The sequence below is a fragment of the Triticum urartu genome, chromosome 1 (genome assembly GCF_003073215.2).
Source record: "Triticum urartu cultivar G1812 chromosome 1, Tu2.1, whole genome shotgun sequence".
In the NCBI taxonomy this organism is placed as follows: domain Eukaryota; kingdom Viridiplantae; phylum Streptophyta; class Magnoliopsida; order Poales; family Poaceae; genus Triticum; species Triticum urartu.
Genome location: NC_053022.1, coordinates 89,645,715 through 89,665,583, shown reverse-complemented (window position 1 = coordinate 89,665,583; position 19,869 = coordinate 89,645,715). Strand labels below are relative to the sequence as shown.

Sequence of the window (19,869 nt, the reverse complement as noted above, 5' to 3'; positions counted from 1 at the left end):
TTGAACAAGGTATCGGGATACCGACGATCGAATCTCGGGCAAGTATCGTACCGCTAGACAAAGGGAATTGTACACGGGATTGATTGAATCCTTGACATCGTGGTTCATCCGATGAGATCATCGTGGAGCATGTGGGAGCCAACATGGGTATCCAGATCCCGCTGTTGGTTATTGACCGGAGAGTTGTCTCGGCCATGTCTGCATGACTCCCGAGCCCGTAGGGTCTACACACTTAAGGTTCGATGACGCTAGGGTTATAGGGAAAGTATGTACGCGGTTACCGAATGTTGTTCGGAGTCTCGGATGAGATCCTGAACGTCACGAGGAGTTCCGGAATGGTCCGGAGGTAAAGATTTATATATGGGAAGTCATCATACGGTCACCGGAATAATTCGGGGGTTATCGGTATTGTACCGGGACCACCGGAGGGGTTCCGGGGGTCCACCGGGAGGGTCCACCTGCCCCGGAGGGCCCTATGGGTTGTATGTGGAGAGGGACCAGCCCCTTAGTGGGCTGGGCGCCTCCCCCCCTAGGGCCCATGCGCCTAGGGTTTGGGGGAACCCTAAAGGGGGGCGCCCCCCTTGCCTTGGGGGGAAGGCAACCCCCCTTGGCCGCCGCCCCCTCCTCAGATTGGATCTGAGGGGGCCGGCCCCCCTCTCCCTTGCCCCTATATATATGTGGGGGGTGGGAGGGCAGCCGCACCCCAAAAGTTCTGGCGCAGCCCTTCCCCTCTCCCAAGTCCTCCTCTTCTCCTACGGTGCTTGGCGAAGCCCTGCAGGATTACCACGCTCCTCCTTCACCACCATGCCGTCGTGCTGCTTCTGGATGGAGTCTTCCCCAACCTCTCCTTCTCCCCTTGCTGGATCAAGGCGTAGGAGACGTCACCGGGCTGTACGTGTGTTGAACGCAGAGGTGCCGTCCGTTCGGCACTAGGATCATCGGTGATTTGGATCACGACGAGTACGACTCCATCAACCCCGTTCACTTGAACGCTTCCGCTTAGCGATCTAAAAGGGTATGTAGATGCACTCTCCTTCCCCTCGTTGCTTTATTACTCCTAGATTGATCTTGGTGATGCGTAGAAAATTTTAAATTTCTGCTACGATCCCCAACACTCCGTCCCTGCGACTCTGGGAGGAAGCGAGCGAGCGGTCTGTCGGTTTGGGTCATAGTCTGGTTTGCGAGATAACAATTCTGTTTGAGAAATGCACACGCTTCTGTTATCTGACGATCCTGCATGTTGAGAAACTTGTGCGTGCGCTTCTGTTATCTGACGATTCTACGTTTCGTGTTCGCGTCGGAGTGACGGTTGCAGGACTGATAGGTTCTGCTTTCGAAATTGGAGCAATGTCAGATTGGTTCCTCTGTTCCATCACCTACATTGTTCGTCCGTTATTTTCAGGTCTCAAACGCATGTGCCCTTGTGATACTCTGGTAGCCCTATGTCAATTCTTGTTCTACCGGTAGGTGTGTGTGCTCCCATCCTAGATGCAAAGAGTCCTGTTACCGTTGTTCTGATGCTGTTCTTTTCAATTGTTTATTGTTACCATGCTTTCCTTATGTTCCCATATGGCACGATTGATTGATTGTTGTTTGTTGTTTGATTGATTGGCTTGAGATGGATTGTTGTTTGTTGTTTGATTGATTGGCTTGAGATGGATTCCTGTTTGTTGTTTGATTGATTTCCTTGAGATGGATTGTTGTTTGTTGTTTGATTGATTGCCTTGAGATGGATTGTTGTTTGTTGTTTGATTGATTGCCTTGAGAAGGTACAAACCATGTAGGCCGATTGTTGCCTTGAGATATTACATGTTTATATGGCACGATTGATTGCTGCTTGTTCATGGTTATTATAATTGATTGATTGTTGTTTGTTGATTGGTATCTAATTTTGGTATTGGTATTATTTTTTCTGAACTTTTTTGTGATTATTATGCCTTCACATTGCACTGCTCCCAGATCCATATCGACATGCCTACGCTGTCTGACAAGGATAAAGATGTAAGGAACTCCTCCCAAGAATCTCTCTTGCTCCTTGTATTAACTTGGCGACTAGACTTGCTTGTTATTTTTTTCGTGAAACTGGAGCTCCTTGTTGTAACCCATTATATGACTTTATGAGCATGCGCCACTTTCAGGTTATGAAAAAAATGGGGTGCTCCAAACAAGATTGACTTCCTCTCTTTCTTAAACAAGGCATGCAGAAGATGTGCGGCAAGTAAGTAACTCTATGTCGATATTTAGAGTGTACTACTTCACAGTGCCATCTTTCCCAATAGATTGAAATTTTTTATATTGATATTTTGTTGAATATCACATGTTTGTTTGCACTTCATACTTTGGAAAATATTCCTAACGTTGATAGTAATTAACATGTATTTTTCTCTATTGAGTACTACTTTGTTTGTTCTTTAAGTGTTCTTATTTCAGAAGTCTGCTCTGCACAAGTGCAACATGGCTGGAAAACCTGCTGTTGTTACTTGTGTTGTGGACAGTATGACGGACAACCTAAGGCCTACTCGTGCAGATGCAACTGATGTGGCAAATGCGGTGCTCGATGGTTAGTTTTTGCATCTTGCAGATATCTTATACTTTGGTGATCCTGTACAGCTGCTCATTACTGCACCCAAACAAACTATAACTACACAAGTTGTAACATGAATCATAATTGTTTTGTTCAGGTAGTGATGCCATTCTCCTTGGTGCTAAGACTCTCCGTGGGTTGTATCCAGTTGAGACTATTTCAACGGTAGGCAGAATTTGTTCTAAGGTGAACTTTCTTTAGGAGGTCTATATGTTCTCTTGATAATCACATGCCTGTTTGGGAGGGCATTTGTTGATAGGTTCCCTTTTGTAGTTCAAATCAGACTTCAATACTAATAAAATGTTACAGATAAACACTATTCTTCCGAACAGCCCCTAAATGTGTTCTCAACAAGTATATCCTTGGCACTCTAATGGAATCTAATGGAAATTAACTCCTTCCTGCCTTTTCTCTCTTCATAGTTGGTGATATATTTTCATGAATTGTATCACAAGCTGAGAAGGTCTTCAACCATGATTTGTACTTCAAGCAAACCATGAAATACGTGGGAGAACCCATGATCCACTTGGAGTCTATTGCTTCCTCTGCAGTGCGTACTTTGTTTCTTTTCCTTTTCCAACCTTTTGTTAGTGTTTACACGGGAACAATTTCTGTCTTCCATTGATTGAATATTAGTTTGTGACACTTAAGTCTAAAAATAGTTCACTACCTATTTGCTAGGTGCGGGCTGCTATTAAAGTTAAGGCTTTGGTCATCATTTGCTTCACCTCATCTGGATAGGAGAAAAGGAGTATTTCTTCTTATAGGCGCTTCACCTCATCTTGCAGTTTAATAGAAACTGATTCATATATTATGCCGTATCGAGTATCTGCAGGCGAATTGCCAAGTACAGGCCCACCATGCCATTCCTGATCTAAAAACATATCAATTGAAGTGGAGCTTCACAAGCGCATTTGAAGTATGTGAACATCCTATTTCCTTGTAACCTTTTTAGTGTGGTGTTCAACTAGACTCACTAATTAACATGTATTACCACGTATGTAATACATCCATATCTAGAAAAATCTAAGACAAGTAATTCAGGATGGAGGAAGTACTATAGAATTTTGCCCGATAAGAAACAATACTGCTTATATTGAACCAAGACTTGTCTGTGGTGTTTGGCAGTGTGCCACTATTATAACTCATATTTGTTGCATTATCTTCCTGCAGGCAAGAAAATAACTCATAGTTAGAGGCCTCTTTCCCATGCTTGCCGATCCACGTCACCTGGTGAGTTAACCTGCCTTTCATCTGTTGGCTACATTAACCATTCTTTATTGGTTCTTTTCAATTTTAGAATACATGACCCAGTATATATGTATAATATGAAAAATAGGAACTACCTATAAATACCAACGTCCTTGTTCTGAACGTAAAGGGAATAATGGCAGTTGGTGTTAGTGCATATTCCCAATATGTGAAAAGTGGATGCTTTACATACCCCAGGCCAGTGAATTAATTCTGCTTTTAGGGTTTTTTCTTGCATCATGTTCTACTTACAAATGGAATAAACATTAGACTGCATTTCACTTTCAAACTGTTGGCAAGTCATCATAAGCTTTGGTTAATCAGTACATTATTTCAAACTTGACTGGTGGTAGGCTGGTGTGTTTATTCTGTATAATACAAACGCAATACGTGAGCTTATAAGCTGGTGTGCACCAGTGAGGCTGATGTTTGGAGGTTTCATCTTGCATCCACCTTGAATTATTTGGTAGCTAGAATTCCTTGATTTGGACCCAACAAGTAAGAAGCTTGGTTTGCCTGGTGATTTGTACTGACATTGTTTCTCTGCCCTGCAGGCTGAATTTACTAGCACTAGGAATGAATTACTGTTGAAGGTTGCTCTTGACCACGGCAAAGCATCCGGTGTGATCAAGTCGCAAGGCTTACCTTAGCCAGAATTTCGATAAGAATGTTGCTCATGTTACACGCCTTGCTTTCTCTAGTAAGTAGAACAAGAATACATTAACATTTCTTTTATGTCCGTATGTGTACACTCATAATATTTGAATTACAAACCAAATTCTACATAAATAAGCATGCGTCTCTATGCCTACACACTTGTGGGTATTGTTGAAGATAATCACTTAATGAGCCTCTAACTAGCTTCCTATTTTCAGGAACGAAGATCTGGATCACCCTCACCCCTCTAGAGAAATCAGTTTACTCATTCAAGTTCTGGAAATTCTTTATAGCTTTTTGACTTTACTTCGGTCTTTGCATGATTAGCTTTATGTTTGTGCCCCTATCTATGTTTGTTTCTTTTGTGCAAGTGATCCATTTTGTGTGTGTGTGACTGTGTGTGGCTTGACTGTGTGTTTGCTTGACTCTCTGATTGTGTGACTCTATGTGTGCTTGACTCTCTGTGCGTGATTGACTCTGTGTGGCTTGACTGTGTGTGTGCTTGACTCTCTGATTGTGTGAGTCTGTGTGTGCTTTACTCTGTGTGTGTGTGTGAATGTTGCATTTGCTTGATGGTGTGGCCTGTATGCTTGAATGATGATTGGTGTGGTTAACACTGCCTTTGCCAGTCCCAAGCCCGGATGTGAAAATGTGGAGGGAGCTGCATTTACCTCCTTTGTATTTTACCTTCTGAATTTTGTGGCTGATGGCATTCTAGTTTACCAAGATGGTTAGCTTGTTTATTAGTTTTGTGCATGCAAGACTTGAAATCTAGCTGATGTAGTGTTTAGTTTCTGTGCATGATAAATGGTTTTGTTGTGTAGCTTTTTAAAGATGTGGACCGTTTTACCCTCTATTTACCTCTTTGGATGTTAACTAGCATTTGTTGTGTTTCTGAATTGATTATCTGTTGTAAGATATGGTTAGCATACATAGTTCAGAGATAAATGTATTTGTTTGCAGCAATACATTTTATTCATTCCAATGTTGATTGTACTACTGGTTTTTGTGTGTTGGAACTCTTGCAGAAGTTCTCTGTGCCCCAGTACCAATGTATATCTATTTCAGTGTCATTTTGTACTATAACATGATTGAAGTGAGGGGTATGTTTTATTTGAGATGAGTGATGTGATTATATTTTACCAGACAGGTGACTGCAGTAGCCCCGCAACAACAATTATCTAGTTTAACAGGACTTCTGAACAATCAGGTAGTTCACAATATGCAGTTTTACTTATATTCAGGAATGGAGCTTCTTCACTTCCTACATGCAGCAGGTTGTCCATGTTGTGTGTTTCAATTCTTTGATTCACATGTATTTTCATTTCAGCAGGTTGCCCATGTTGTGTGTTCCATATGGATTAGACGTCGTCGACTACTTTGTCTTCGATGCCGCGACTCCTCGTTGGGTGTTCAATTTTTCTGTGTGTTCAATTTTTAATCCCCATTACGCATGATGCTCTTTGTTTCTGTGTAATTTGGACCTTTGGTTGTGCTCTTATGAGCAGTGTCTCTGCTCATGTGAACACACATGATTTGAACCACGATTTTGAGCTGTGATTCTGCTAGTGAGGCAAGCATGATTTCAGCGGTGTTTCCATGAGATTTTGAACCATGTATGTGTTATGATCTTGTGAAAATGTTGCGTGAATATTTATTGCCAATCATGTGTCGTGCCAATGCTGCCTTTGGTTGATTGTGTGGCTTGTTGCTTAGCTGAATGATTGGTTGTAATGTTTGCTATTTTTTGTGTTTAGCGGTTTTGTAGTTTAACACTGCCTTTGCCGGTCCCAAGCCCGGATGAGAAAATGTGGAGGGGACTGCAGTTAGCTCCTCTGTTTATAACTTTCACGGTCTCCAAATATTTTTTCAATTAGTAGTGAATGAAGTGAGTAGAAGTCACACAATGTGGTGGCAAGCTTTGGAATGCATCCTTTGATAAAAAGGATAAAAACAATAAAAATCGAAATTAAAATATTCTAAAAAAGTCTCAAAAACAATAAAAATACTCAAGATTATAGAAGTTTTAAAAAATAGAATACTAAAAAATAACAGGCTCAAAATTATAGAAGATTCGGAATAATAGAAAGACTTAAAACAATAAGCAGACTCAAAATAATAAATGACTCAAAACTATAAAAATACTCAAAAACAATAAAGGACTCAAAAGTATAAAGATTCAGAATAAAGAAGACTTAAAAAAATAAAAAGACTCAAAACAATAAATAAACTCAAAATTATAAAAGTTTCAAAAAAATAAAAGACTCAAAAACAATTAAAAAGACTCAGAATTATAGAAATACTAGAAACAATAAACAGACATAAAGTAAAAAAAGACTCAAAAGACAATAAAAATACTCAAGATTACAAAAGATTCAAAATTATTTATGACGTGCCAGGAATTACCATGCCAACACTAAATTAATTACCTACGATGTTGATAGAAATACAACCCGAGCATTAGATTGTGCCTGGTCAGTACAAATGGGCCAAGTTGTGGTGTGTTAGAAAAAAGCAACACCAACACTAACTAAATGGGCCAATTTATGATGACGTGCCAAATATGCAAAATGCCGTCACTATTTGAAAAAAATAGTGGCGGTGTTGGTTGGAAATGGCGTGCCACCAACTAAAGTTGTGTGTTGTGGGTTTAACATGGCAGATGTCCTAGTGAAAAGACTTAAGCATGGAGCCATCGCAACGTAGGTTAGCTTAAAGGGGTTGAGTATGACGAGAGACACGAGTTTACCCAGGTACGGCCCCTCACCAACAAGGTAAAAGTCAATGTCCTACTTTGAGTTGTATTGCTTGAGTATCGATTACAAGGGAGCGAAATATCTTAACCTAGCTCTCGATCATTTTTTTCTTAAGTTTACCCACCGCAGGGACTCGCCTTTATATACACAGATCAAGGCCCTGGGTTTACAAGAGTCCGGGTCAGGTCATATCTTATGACCGACCCTAGTTCTAAGTTGCCTTGCCTTACCAGGCAAGTCACCGTCGGGCAACTTACAATGCCGGGTCTCGCACCATCTTCTGGGCTTGGGCTTCCGGCGGCTCACCGCGTAAGTCACCCTTCGGGTCTCACGTCTTGATCTCCTAGGACTGCATAAGGCCTCCCTTATGAGTTGCCAACAGCCTAACCCGTCCCAGTAAGGGCGTGTCTCACCGTAGGGCTATGTCCCCAACATTGTGCCTACCCATTTCTCTAACAGTGAGTGCATGTTCCTGTGGTGGCTCCAGGATTGCAAAATTTTCTCGGCTAATTTGTAATAAATTTGCTGGATTAACATGTTCGCCCTCATGGGTCCATCTATTCCGGGAATGCCAAATAGACCACATGATCAACACTATCTCTACTCTATCACCATCCGAGAACACTAGGTTGTTGACAATGTCGCGTGCCCAAGTAAGCGGGCAAAGTCGTGGTAGGCAAACCACTTCTGAGCTTCATCCCAAAAGCGTTTGGCGTGTGAATAGTGAATCAGTGCATATATGCATCAGATCCTCGTCCATTGCCAAACAAAGCTTGCATTGACTTCTATCACGAATATGTCATCTATGCAAAGAGGTATCAAAGTTTGAATTGACTTCTGTCACGAATATATGGAGTACGCCCAAGATGTCCTACAGGTGCCACGCCCATGCAACCTCCATATCTTTCTTCACTGGGATTGATAGGATGACGTCCACATCGGGTTTGAGGAAAATATAATTCAACAACTGAAGGAAATATGCCCTAGAGGCAATAATAAAGTTTTTATCTATATTTCCTTATATCATGATAAATGTTTATTATTCATGCTAGAATTGTATTAACCGGAAACTTAGTACATGTGCGAATACATAGACAAAACAGAGTGTCCCTAGTATGCCTCTACTTGACTAGCTCGATAATCAAAGATGGTTATGTTTCCTGACCATACACATGTGTTATCATTTGATGAACGAGATCACATCATTAGAGAACGATGTGATGGACAGGACCCATCCCTTAGCTTAGCATTATGATCGTTGAGTTTTATTGTTATTGCTTTCTTCATGACTTATACATGTTCCTCTGACAATGAGATTATGCAGATCCCGAATACAGGAGGAACACCTTGTGTGCTATCAAACGTCACAACGTAACTGAGTGATTATAAAGATGCTCTACAGGTGTCTCCGAAGGTGTTTGTTGGGTTGGCATAGATCGAGATTAGGATTTGTCACTCCGTGTATCGGAGAGGTATCTCTGGGCCCTCTCGGTAATGCACATCACTATTAGCCTTGCAAGCAATGTGACTAATGAGTTAGTTACGGGATGATGCATTACGGAATGAGTAAAGAGACTTGCGGGTAACGAGATTGAACTAGGTATGATGATACTGACGATCGAATCTCGAGCAAGTAACATACCGATGACAAAGGGAACAACGTATGTTGTTATGCGGTTTGACCGATAAAGATCTTCATAGAATATGTAGGAACCAATATGAGCATCCAGGTTCCGCTATTGGTTATTGACTGGAGATGTGTCTCGGTCATGTCTACATAGTTCTCGAACCCATAGGGTCCGCACGCTTAATGTTCGATGATGATATGTATTATGAGTTATGTGATTTGATGTACCGAAGGTTGTTCGGAGTCCCGGATGTGATCACAGACATGATGAGGAGTCTTGAAATGGTCGATACATAAAGATCCATATATTGGAAGGCTACATTCGGACACCGGAATGGTTCGGGTCGTTTCGGATAAGTTTCGGAGTACCGGGGGTTACCGGAACCCCCTCCGGGAAGTTATTGGGCCTTATGGGCCTAGTGGTGGAAGAGAGCAGGCAGGCCAAGAGGTGGCGCACGCTCTCCCTAGCCCAAACCGAATTGGACTAGGGCTAGGGGGCGGGCCCCCTTTCCTTCTCTTCTTCCTTTCCTTCCTTCTTCTCCCACTTGGACTAGGAAAAGGGGAAACCTACTCCAACTAGGAGTAGGATTGCCCCCCTTGGGCGCGCCCCTTGAGGCCAGCCCTCCTCCTCCTCCCCTCCTTTATATACGGCGGAGGGGGCACCCCATAGACACATTAGTTGATCTTTAGAGCTGTGTGCGGTGCGCCCCTCCACAGTTTTCCACCTTGGTCATATTGTCGTAGTGCTTAGGCGAATCCCTGCGTCGGTAACTTCATCATCACCGTCAACATGCCGTTGTGCTGATGGAACTCACCCTCGGCCTCAGCTGGATCAAGAGTACGAGGGACGTCACCGAGCTGAACGTGTGCAGATCACGGAGGTGGCATGCGTTTGGTACTTGATCGGTTGGATCGTGAAGACGTTCGACTACATGAACCGCATTACTAAACGCTTTTGCTTTCGATCTACGAGGGTACGTAGACACACTCTCCCCTCTCATTGCTATGCATCTCCTAGATAGATCTTGCGTGATCGCGGGATAATTTTGAAAATACTGTGTTCCCCAAAAGTGGCATCCGAGCCAGGTGTATGCGTAGATGTTATATGCACGAGTAGAACACAATGAGTTGTGGGCGATAATAGTCATACTGCTTACCATCATGTCTTACTTTGATTCATCGGTATTGTTGGATGAAGCGGCCCGGACCGACATTACATGACCACGTTCATGAGACTGGTTCTACTGACGTGCTTCGCACATAGGTGGCTAGTGGGTGTCTCTTTCTCCAACTTTAGTTGAATCGAGTTTGACTACACTCGGTCCTTGTTGAAGGTTAAAACAACACACTTGATGAAAAATGATTGTGGTTTTGATGCGTAGGTAAGAACGGTTCTTGCTAGTAGCCCGTAGAATCCACGTAAAACTTGCAACAACAAAGTAGAGCACGTCTAACTTGTTTTTGCAGGGCATGTTGTGATGTGGTATGGTCAAGAGGTGATGAGATATAATCATATAAATTGTTGTATGAGACTATCATGTTTTGTTAAAGTTATCAGCAACTGGCAGGAGCCTTATGGTTGTCTCTTTATTGCATAAGATGCAAGCGCCATATAATTGCTTTACTTTATCGCTATGCGATAGCAATAGTTGCAAAAGCAATAGTTGGCGAGACGACCATGTGATGACACATTGATAGAGATCAAGATGATGGAGATCATGGTGTCATGTCGGTGACGATGGAGATCATGACGGTGCTTTGGAGATGGAGATCAAAGACACAAGATGATGATGGCCATATCATGTCACATATTTTGATTGCATGTGATGTTTATCCTTTATGCATCTTATTTTGCTTAGTACGTCAGTAGCATTATAAGATGACCCCTCACTAAATTTCAAGGTATAAGTGTTCTGCCTAAGTATGCACCGTTGCGACAGTTCTTCGTGCTGGACACCACGTGATGATCGGGTGTGATAAGCTCTACGTTCACATACAACGGGTGCAAGCCAGTTTTGCACATGCAGAATACTCGGGTTAAACTTGACGAGCCTAACATATGCAGATATGGCCTCGGAACACTGAGACCGAAAGGTTGAGCGTGAATCATATAGTAGATATGATCAATATAGTGATGTTCACCATTGAAAACTACTCCATCTCATGTGATGATCGGACATGGTTTAGTTGATATGGATTATGTGATCATTTAGATGACTAGAGGGATGTCTATCTAAGTGGGAGTTCTTAAGTAATATGATTAATTGAACTTTAATTTATCATGAACTTAGTCCTGATAGTTTTTGCATATCTATGGTGTAGATCAATAAGCTCGCGTATAGCTTCCCCGTTTATTTTTTGATATGTTCCTAGAGAAAACTAAGTTGAAAGATGATAGTAGCAATGATGCGGACTGGGTCCGTGATCTGAGGATTATCCTCATTGCTGCACAGAAGAATTATGTCCTTGATGCACCGCTAGGTGACAGACCTGTTGCAGGAGCAGATGCAGATGTTATGAACGTTTGACAAGCTCAGAATGATGACTACTTGATAGTTTAGTGCACCATGCTTTACGGCTTAGAACCGGGACTTCAAAAATTTTTTAAACGCCACGGAGCATATAAGATGTTCCAAGAGTTGAAATTGGTATTTCAGACTCATGCCCATGTCAAGAGGTATGAGACCTCTTACAAGTACTTTTCCTACAATATGGAGGAGAATAGCTGAGCTAGTGAGCATGTGCTCAGAATGTCTGAGTACTACAATCACTTGAATCAAGTGGGAGTTAATCTTCCAGAGAAGATAGTGATTGATAGAGTTCTCTAGTCACTATCACCAAGTTACAAGAACTTCGTGATGAACTATAATATGCAAGGGATAATAGAAACGATTCCCAAGCTCTTCGTGATACTAAAATCGGCGAAGGTAGAAATCAAGAAAAAGCATCAAGTGTTGATGGTTGACAAGACCACCAGTTTCAAGTAAAAGGGAAAGGGAAAGAAAGGGAACTTCAAGAAGAATGGCAAGAAAAGTTGCCACTCCCGTGAAGAAGCCCAAAGCTAAACCTAAGCCTGAAACTGAGTGCTACTACTGCAAAGGGAATGGTCACTGGAAGCAAAACTACCCCAAATACTTGGCGGATAAGAAGGATGGCAAAGTGAACAGAAGTATATTTGATATACATGTTATTGATGTGTACTAGTGTTCATAGTAACCCCAGGGTATTTGATACTGGTTCAGTTGCTAAGATTAGTAACTAGAAACAGGAGTTACAAAATGAACAGAGACTAGTTGAGGGCGAAGTGACGACGTGTGTTGGAAGAGATTCCAAGGTTGATAGGATCACCGTCGCACACTCCCTTTACCTTCAGGATTAGTGTTGAACCTAAAATAAATGTTATTTGGTGTTTGCGTTGAGCATGAATATGATTGGATCATGTTTATTGCAATACGGTTATTCATTTAAGTCAAAGAATAATTGTTGTTCTATTTACATGAATAAAACCTTCTATGGTCATACACTCAATATAAATTGTTTATTGAATCTCGATCGTAGTGATACACATATTCATAATATTAAAGCCAAAAGATGCAAAGTTAATAATGATAGTGCAACTTATATGTGGCACTGCCGTTTAGGTCATATTGGTGTAAAGCGCATGAAGAAACTCCATGCTGATGGACTTTTGGAATCACTTGATGCTTGCGAACCATGCCTCATGGGCAAGATGACTAAGACTCCGTTCTCTGGAACAATGGAGCGAGCAACTGACTTATTGGAAATAATACATACTTATGTATGCGGTCCAATGAGTGTTGAGGCTCGCGGCGGTTATCGTTAATTTCTGACCTTCACAGATAATTTGAGTAGATATGGGTATATCTACTTGATGAAACATAAGTCTGAAACATTTGAAAAGTTCAAAGAATTTCAGAGTGAAGTGGAAAATCATCGTAACAAGAAAATAAACTTTCTATGATCTGATCGTGGAGGTGAATATTTGAGTTATTAGTTTGGTCTTCATTTGAAATAGTGCGAAATAGTTTCGCAACTCACGCCACCTGGAACACCACAGCGTAATGGTGTGTCCGAACGTCATAATCGTACTTTATTAGATATGGTGCGATCTATGATGTCTCTTACCGATTTAGCACTATCGTTTTGGGGTTATGCATTAGAGACAACTTCATTCACATTAAATAGGGCACCATCTAAATCCGTTGAGACGACACCATATGAACTATGGGTTGGCAAGAAACCTAAGTTGTCGTTTCTTAAAGTTTGGGGCTGCGATGCTTATGTGAAAAAGTTTCAACCTAATGAGCTCGAACCCAAATCGGAGAAAAGTGTCTTCATAGAATACCCAAAGGAAACTATTGGGTACACCTTCTATCACAGATCTGAAGGCAAGATATTCGTTGTTAAAAATAGGATACTTCTAGAGAAGGAGTTTCTCTCGAAAGAAGTGAGTGGGAGGAAACTAGAACTTGATGAGGTAATTGTACCTTCTCCCGAATTGGAAAGTAGTACATCACAGAAATCAGTTCCAGTATTTCCTACACCAATTAGTGAGGAAGCTAATGATGATGATCATGAAACTTCATATCAAGTTACTACTGAACCTCGTAGGTCAACCAGAGTACGGTCCACACCAGAGTGGTACGGTAATCCTGTTCTGGAAGTCATGTTACTAGACCATGACGAACCTACAAACTATGAGGAAGCGATGATGAGCCCATATTCCGCGAAATGGCTTGAGGCCATAAAATATGAGATGGGATCCATGTATAAGAACAAAGTATGGACTTTGATTGACTTGCCCGATGATCGGAGAGCCATTGAGAATAAATGGATCTTCAAGAGGAAGACGGATGCTGATAGTAGTGTTACTATCTACAAAGCTTGAATTGTCGAAAAAAGTTTTTGACAAGTTCAAGGTGTTGACTACGATAGGATTTTCTCACTCGTAGTGATGCTCAAGTCTGTTCGAATCATGTTAGCAATTGCCACATTTTATGAAATCTGGCAAATGGATGTCAAAACTACATTCCTTAATGGATTTCTTAAAGAAGAGTTGTATATGATGCAATAAGAAGTTTTTGTCAATCCTAAAGATGCTAGCAAAGTGTGCAAGCTCCAGCGATCCATCTATGGACTGGTGCAAGCATCTCGGACTTGGGATATACGCTTTGATAAGTTGATCAAAGCATATAGTTTTATACATACTTGCGGTGAAGCATGTATTTACAAGAAAGTGAGTGGGAGCACTACAACCTTTCTGATAAGTACATGTGAATGACATATTGTTGATCAGAAATGATGTACAATTTTTCTGAAAAGCATAAAGGAGTGTTTGAAAGGAGTTTTTTCAAAGAAAGACCTCGGTGAAGTTGCTTACATATTGGGCATCAAGATCTATAGAGGTAGATCAAGACGCTTGATAAGATTTTCAATGAGTACATACCATGACAAGATTTTTGAAGTAGTTCAAAATGGAACGGTCAAAGAAGGAGTTCTTGCCTGTATTGCAAGGTGTAAAGTTGAGTAAGACTCAAAACACAACCACGGCAGAAAATAGAAAGAGAATGAAAGTCATTCCCTATGCCTCAGCCATAGGTTCTATAAAGTATGCTATGTTGTGTACCAAACCTTTTGTGTACCTTGCCATGAGTTTGGCAAGGGGGTACGATATTGATCCAGGAGTGGATCACTTGACAGCGGTCAAAATTATCCTTAGAAGACTAAGGAGATATTTCTCGGTTATGGAGGTGATAAAGAGTCCATCGTAAAGAGTTACGCCGATGCAAGCTTTTACACTGATCCGGATAACTCTGAGTCTCAATCTGGATGCATATTGAAAGTGGGAGAAATTAGCTAGAGTAGCTCCATGCAAAGCATTGTAGACATAGAAAATTTGCAAAATACATAAGACTCCGAATGTGACAGACCCATTGACTAAGTTTCTCTCACAAGCAAAACATGATCACACCTTAGTACTCTTTGGTTGTTAATCACATAGCGATGTGAACTAGATTATTGACTCTAGTAAAACCCTTTGGGTATTAGTCACATGGAGATCTGAACTAATCACATGGTGATGTGAACAATTGGTGTTAAGTCACATGGCGATGTGAACTAGATTATTGACTCTAATACAAATGGGAGACTGAAGGAAATATGCCCTAGAGGCAATAATAAAGTTGTTATTCATATTTTCTTATATCATGATAAATGTTTATTATTCATGCTAGAATTGTATTAACCGGAAACTTAGTAGATGTGTGAATACATAGACAAAACAGAGTGTCCCTAGTATGCCTCTACTTGACTAGCTCGATAATCAAAGATGGTTATGTTTCCTGACCATAGACATGTGTTGTCATTTGATGAACGAGATCACATCATTAGAGAGTGATGTGATGGACAAGACCCATCCGTTAGCTTAGCATTATGATCATTGAGTTTTATTGCTATTGCTTTCTTCATGACTTATACATGTTCCTCTGACTATGAGATTATGCAGATCCCGAATACCGGAGGAACACCTTGTGTGCTATCAAACGTCACAACGTAACTGAGTGATTATAAAGATGCTCTACAGGTGTCTCCGAAGGTGTTTGTTGGGTTGGCATAGATCGAGATTAGGATTTGACACTCCGTGTATCGGAGAGGTATCTCTGGGCCCTCTCGGTAATGCACATCACTATTAACCTTGTAAGCAATGTGACTAATGAGTTAGTTACAGGATGATGCATTACGGAACGAGTAAAGAGACTTGCGGGTAACGAGATTGAACTAGGTATGATGATACCAACGATCAAATCTCGAGCAAGTAACATACCGATGACAAAGGGAACAACGTATGTTGTTATGCGGTTTGACCGATAAAGATCTTTGTAGAATATGTAGGAACCAATATGAGCATCCAGGTTCCGCTATTGGTTATTGACCAGAGATGTGTCTCGGTCATGTCTACATATTTCTCGAACCAGTAGGGTCCGCACGCTTAACGTTCGATGACGATATGTATTATGAGTTATGTCATTTGATGTACCGAAGGTTGTTCGGAGTCCCAAATGTGATCACGGACATGACGAGGAGTCTTGAAATGGTCGATACATAAATATTCATATATTGGAAGGCTACATTCGGACACCGGAATGGTTCGGGTCGTTTCGGATAAGTTTCGGAGTACCGGGGGTTACCGGAACCCCCTGTGGGAAGTTATTGGGCCTTATGGGCCTAGTGGTGGAAGAGAGGAGGCAGGCCAAGGGGGGATGGGCCCCCTTTCCTTCTCTTCTTCCTCTCCTTCCTTCTTCTCCTACTTGAACTAGGAAAAGGGGAAACCTACTCCTACTAGGAGTAGGATTGCCCCCCTTGGGTGCGCCCCTTGAGGCTGGCCCTCCTCCTCCTCCCCTCCTTTATATACGGGGGAGGGGGCACCCCATAGACACACAAGTTGATCTTTAGCCATGTGCGGTGCCCCCTCCACAGTTTTCCACCTCGGTCATATTGTCATAGCGCTTAGGCGAAGCCCTGCGTCGGTAACTTCATCATCACCGTCAACACGCCGTCGTGCTGACGGAACTCACCCTTGGCCTCAGTTGGATCAAGAGTACGAGGGACGTTACCGAGATGAACGTGTGTAGATTGCGGAGGTGCCGTGTGTTTGGTACTTGATTGGTTGGATCGTGAAGACGTTCGACTACATCAACCGCGTTACTAAACGCTTCCGCTTTTGGTCTACGAGGGTACATAGAAACACTCTCCCCTCTCTTGCTATGCATGTCCTAGATAGATATTGCGTGATCGTAGGATAATTTTTGAAATACTGTGTTCCCCAACACCAACTGCACATCCCAGCCACCTACAACTGGATCCAATAGTTCAACAGCCCTCTCAATCAGTGCGTTTTCTCTTGGCGAAAATGGCCTTTGGTCCAAGTTCCTCGGCAACCAAGGGTCCTCCCACACCTTAATGCTTATGCCGTCCCCTACCCTCTCGATGATTCCTTGCTTGATAACCTACAAACCTTTTCCCTTGGTTTGCATGTAGCACGTCAGTATCTGGAAAGTACCTTGCCTTCAGAACTCGCCTGCACAAACTATCCGGGTTAAAGTGTCAAAGAGAGACCATGTGACACCTGTGGCGAGCAATTCAAATTATTCAAAAAAAGTGTCAAAAGGAGAATGATAAACAGTCATCCTAGGCAATGAGACTATTGAAGAAACCTTTACGGTTGACGAATAAATAAAAAAACTAACTAAAAATGCATCAAGTAAGTTCTGAGAGGGATTAATATTCATGCAAGTCTTCTTTGCCCAATTTTCTACCTGGCCTCGCCGCATCACCGCAAAATTCAGGTCAAACCCTACTATTCGCCGTCGATGGTGAGCCGCCTGCGATGGCTGGCGGCGGCGCTGGATCCGTGGTGAATTGGTCGCTGCGCAGGCACGACCGTGCCACCGTCCCCGCCCCCTCCCTGACGAGGATCACTGATGGATCACTAGCCAACCTATACTAAGTAGTTTAGGATAAACAGGCAAGGTACAATAGTAGGTTACAAAAGTAGACTATGCATCATAATATGAGTAATCAATTATAGTAGCAAAAATCTAATGAAAGCATGGGAGAGAAGGAACTGGACGATATCGGGATGATCAAGGAGGGTTTGCTTGCCTGGAAGCTCTGCTGAAAGGGAAGGAGGGTCGGCGGTGACGTTGTCGATCACAGTTGCATTAGCAGTGGTCTCGGGGTCTACCGGAGGAGAAGAGGGGGAAGAAACAGTAAATATAAAGCACACAGTTGCATCACTAAGCCTGACATGACGAAACATGGTGCTAGGGGTGTTCTAACGTAGTCTTACACGATACCGGCAAAGGGGGAAAACATCCGGGAATGTTTTCCTGAAGTTTGCCATTTTTGGACAGATGAAACGGAGGGGCGGTTCCATGTTAGCTATACTAGGGACGTGTGACAGATGAATGGAGGGCGTATTCGGATTCGTCATATTTTTCTGAGCAACTTTCATGTATAAAACTTTTTCATCCGAGTTACGGTTTATTTTCTACGAATTTTCAAAGTTTTAGCAATTTTTTGAAATCATTATTAATTCGAAAATTAAATAGCTAAATGCTAGGGGTACCTAGAAATGTACCCATCATTGTGTATAAGAGGCTGACAGTGGGTCCAGGAGGTCCCAGTTGACCAGTCAAAGTTTGATTGGTCAACAAGGGGTGGGGCCCCTTGTCATTGTCTCATCTAACTAATTACAGATTAAATAGTTAATTAGCAGGTTAACTACTGTTAAGTTAATTAAGCAAACTGTATTTAAGTTAATTAACTGATTAATTAATCAATTAATTTTATTTATTTTTAATCTCTTTTTTTTGTTCTGTGGGCAGGGCCTCACTTCCCGGGGGGCATAACGGGTGGCGGGCAAACGGGCGCTGGGCACCAGCCCGCTTGGGCGCATGCCCAAGGGCGTGACAGCGGCCACAACAGGGGTGGCCGGCGAGGACGGCCGTCGGCACGGGGCAAACGGCGGACGGGCGCGACCAGTGATGAGTGCGCGCGTGGGGCCGGCGTGCAGCCGCACGGCGAGGGGAGCAGGGAGCGCGGGCGACGGGGCGGCGCGAGGGCCGGCGAGTGCGGCAGGGCGCCGCCGGGGGCAGGCGAGCCGCGGGGCGAGCGAGGTGCAGCGACAGCGCAGGCGAGGGCCGAGCAGCGGTGGGGCACATCGTGCAGCTGGCGAGGTCTGCGGCGACGAGGCTCGGGCGCAGGCGAGCATCGGCGCGCGGCAGCCGACGAGCGTGGGAGCAAGCGAGCGCGCGAACGAGAGTGGTCGCGGCAAGCAGGGGCTCGTGCGGGCGGCTGCGTGCGACGATGGCACGACGGTGGTGCGGCCAAGCGCGGGCGGCACATGCTGAGGGAAAAGGGGCTCGACCAGGGGAGCAAGGGGCAGCGACGGCGCAGGTGTTAAGCAGCGAGCAGCAGGAGATAGGCAGCAACAACAGGAAAAAGTTGGAGCAGTAGGGGCGCGAAGCAGCAGCAGCGCGCGCGACATGAGTCAAGCCCGGGCGAGCTTCGGCTGCGGTGGCGTGGCCACGGTGGTGCGGAGCTCGCGGGAAAAGGCAGCTACGGCACGAGATTGAGCAAATGAGGACGCGGGAAGGGGGGTGGGGGAGGACAAGAGCTCATAGTGGGGCACACGAAAGTCCGGCGACAAATTAGGAGCAGCAGGACGGTCGCAGCGGACGGAGCTAGCCGGCGATCGCGGGTGGGGGAAAAAGCTCGATCCCGACGATGGAGGGGGGGTCCGAGCTCGATCTTGTGGACGGGGAAGACGCAATCGACGATGTCGGAGCGTCTTGACACCAAGAGGCGGCGAGAGGAGCTCGGTGGTCGTGCCTACGGCGGGGGCATGGTGACGGTGGGTGCGGGTGCGGGCGGATCTGAGCGAGGGGGATGAGGGGGAGGGGAATGGGGCAGCTATGGTTCGGGGCGCGGACCGACGTGGTTTTGTAGTTGAGGGCGGAGCCGGCCGATGGCTGCCACCGCGGCAAGGCGCCATGGATGGCTGCCACGGCCCCCTCCCCGTGAACAGGAGGTGGGAGGAGGGTGGCTGGGCTTGGCCTTTTCGGCTAAATGGGCCAAGTGGCCGGAGGTCTTCTCCTGTTCTTTTTATTTCTCTGTTTTATTTTTTAAACTTTTCTGTTTATTGCTTTCTATTTAATTTTCATTTTATTTTAGTTTTATAAAATACAAAACAATTCCTAAATTAGTATTATTAAATATACCTCTTCCACAAAAGTTTGGTACTCAAATAAAATAGCTCAACATTTTATAAACTATAAAAGGCATTTAATTAATTATTAAAGCCACTGTTTTATTTATTCGAGTGTATTTAAATATTTTATAAAAGTGTGGTTTCTTCACCAATATTATCTATGAATTATTTGTCACAGTGTGCACTTTTTAGTTTTAATATT

General features: G+C 43.4%; 1 pseudogene; it reads left to right on the top strand.

Annotated features, from left to right (window-relative positions):
- The first annotated feature begins 1,932 nt into the window (after positions 1–1,932).
- LOC125532737 lies at positions 1,933–4,570 on the top strand (annotated as a pseudogene).
- The last annotated feature ends 15,299 nt before the right edge of the window (positions 4,571–19,869 follow it).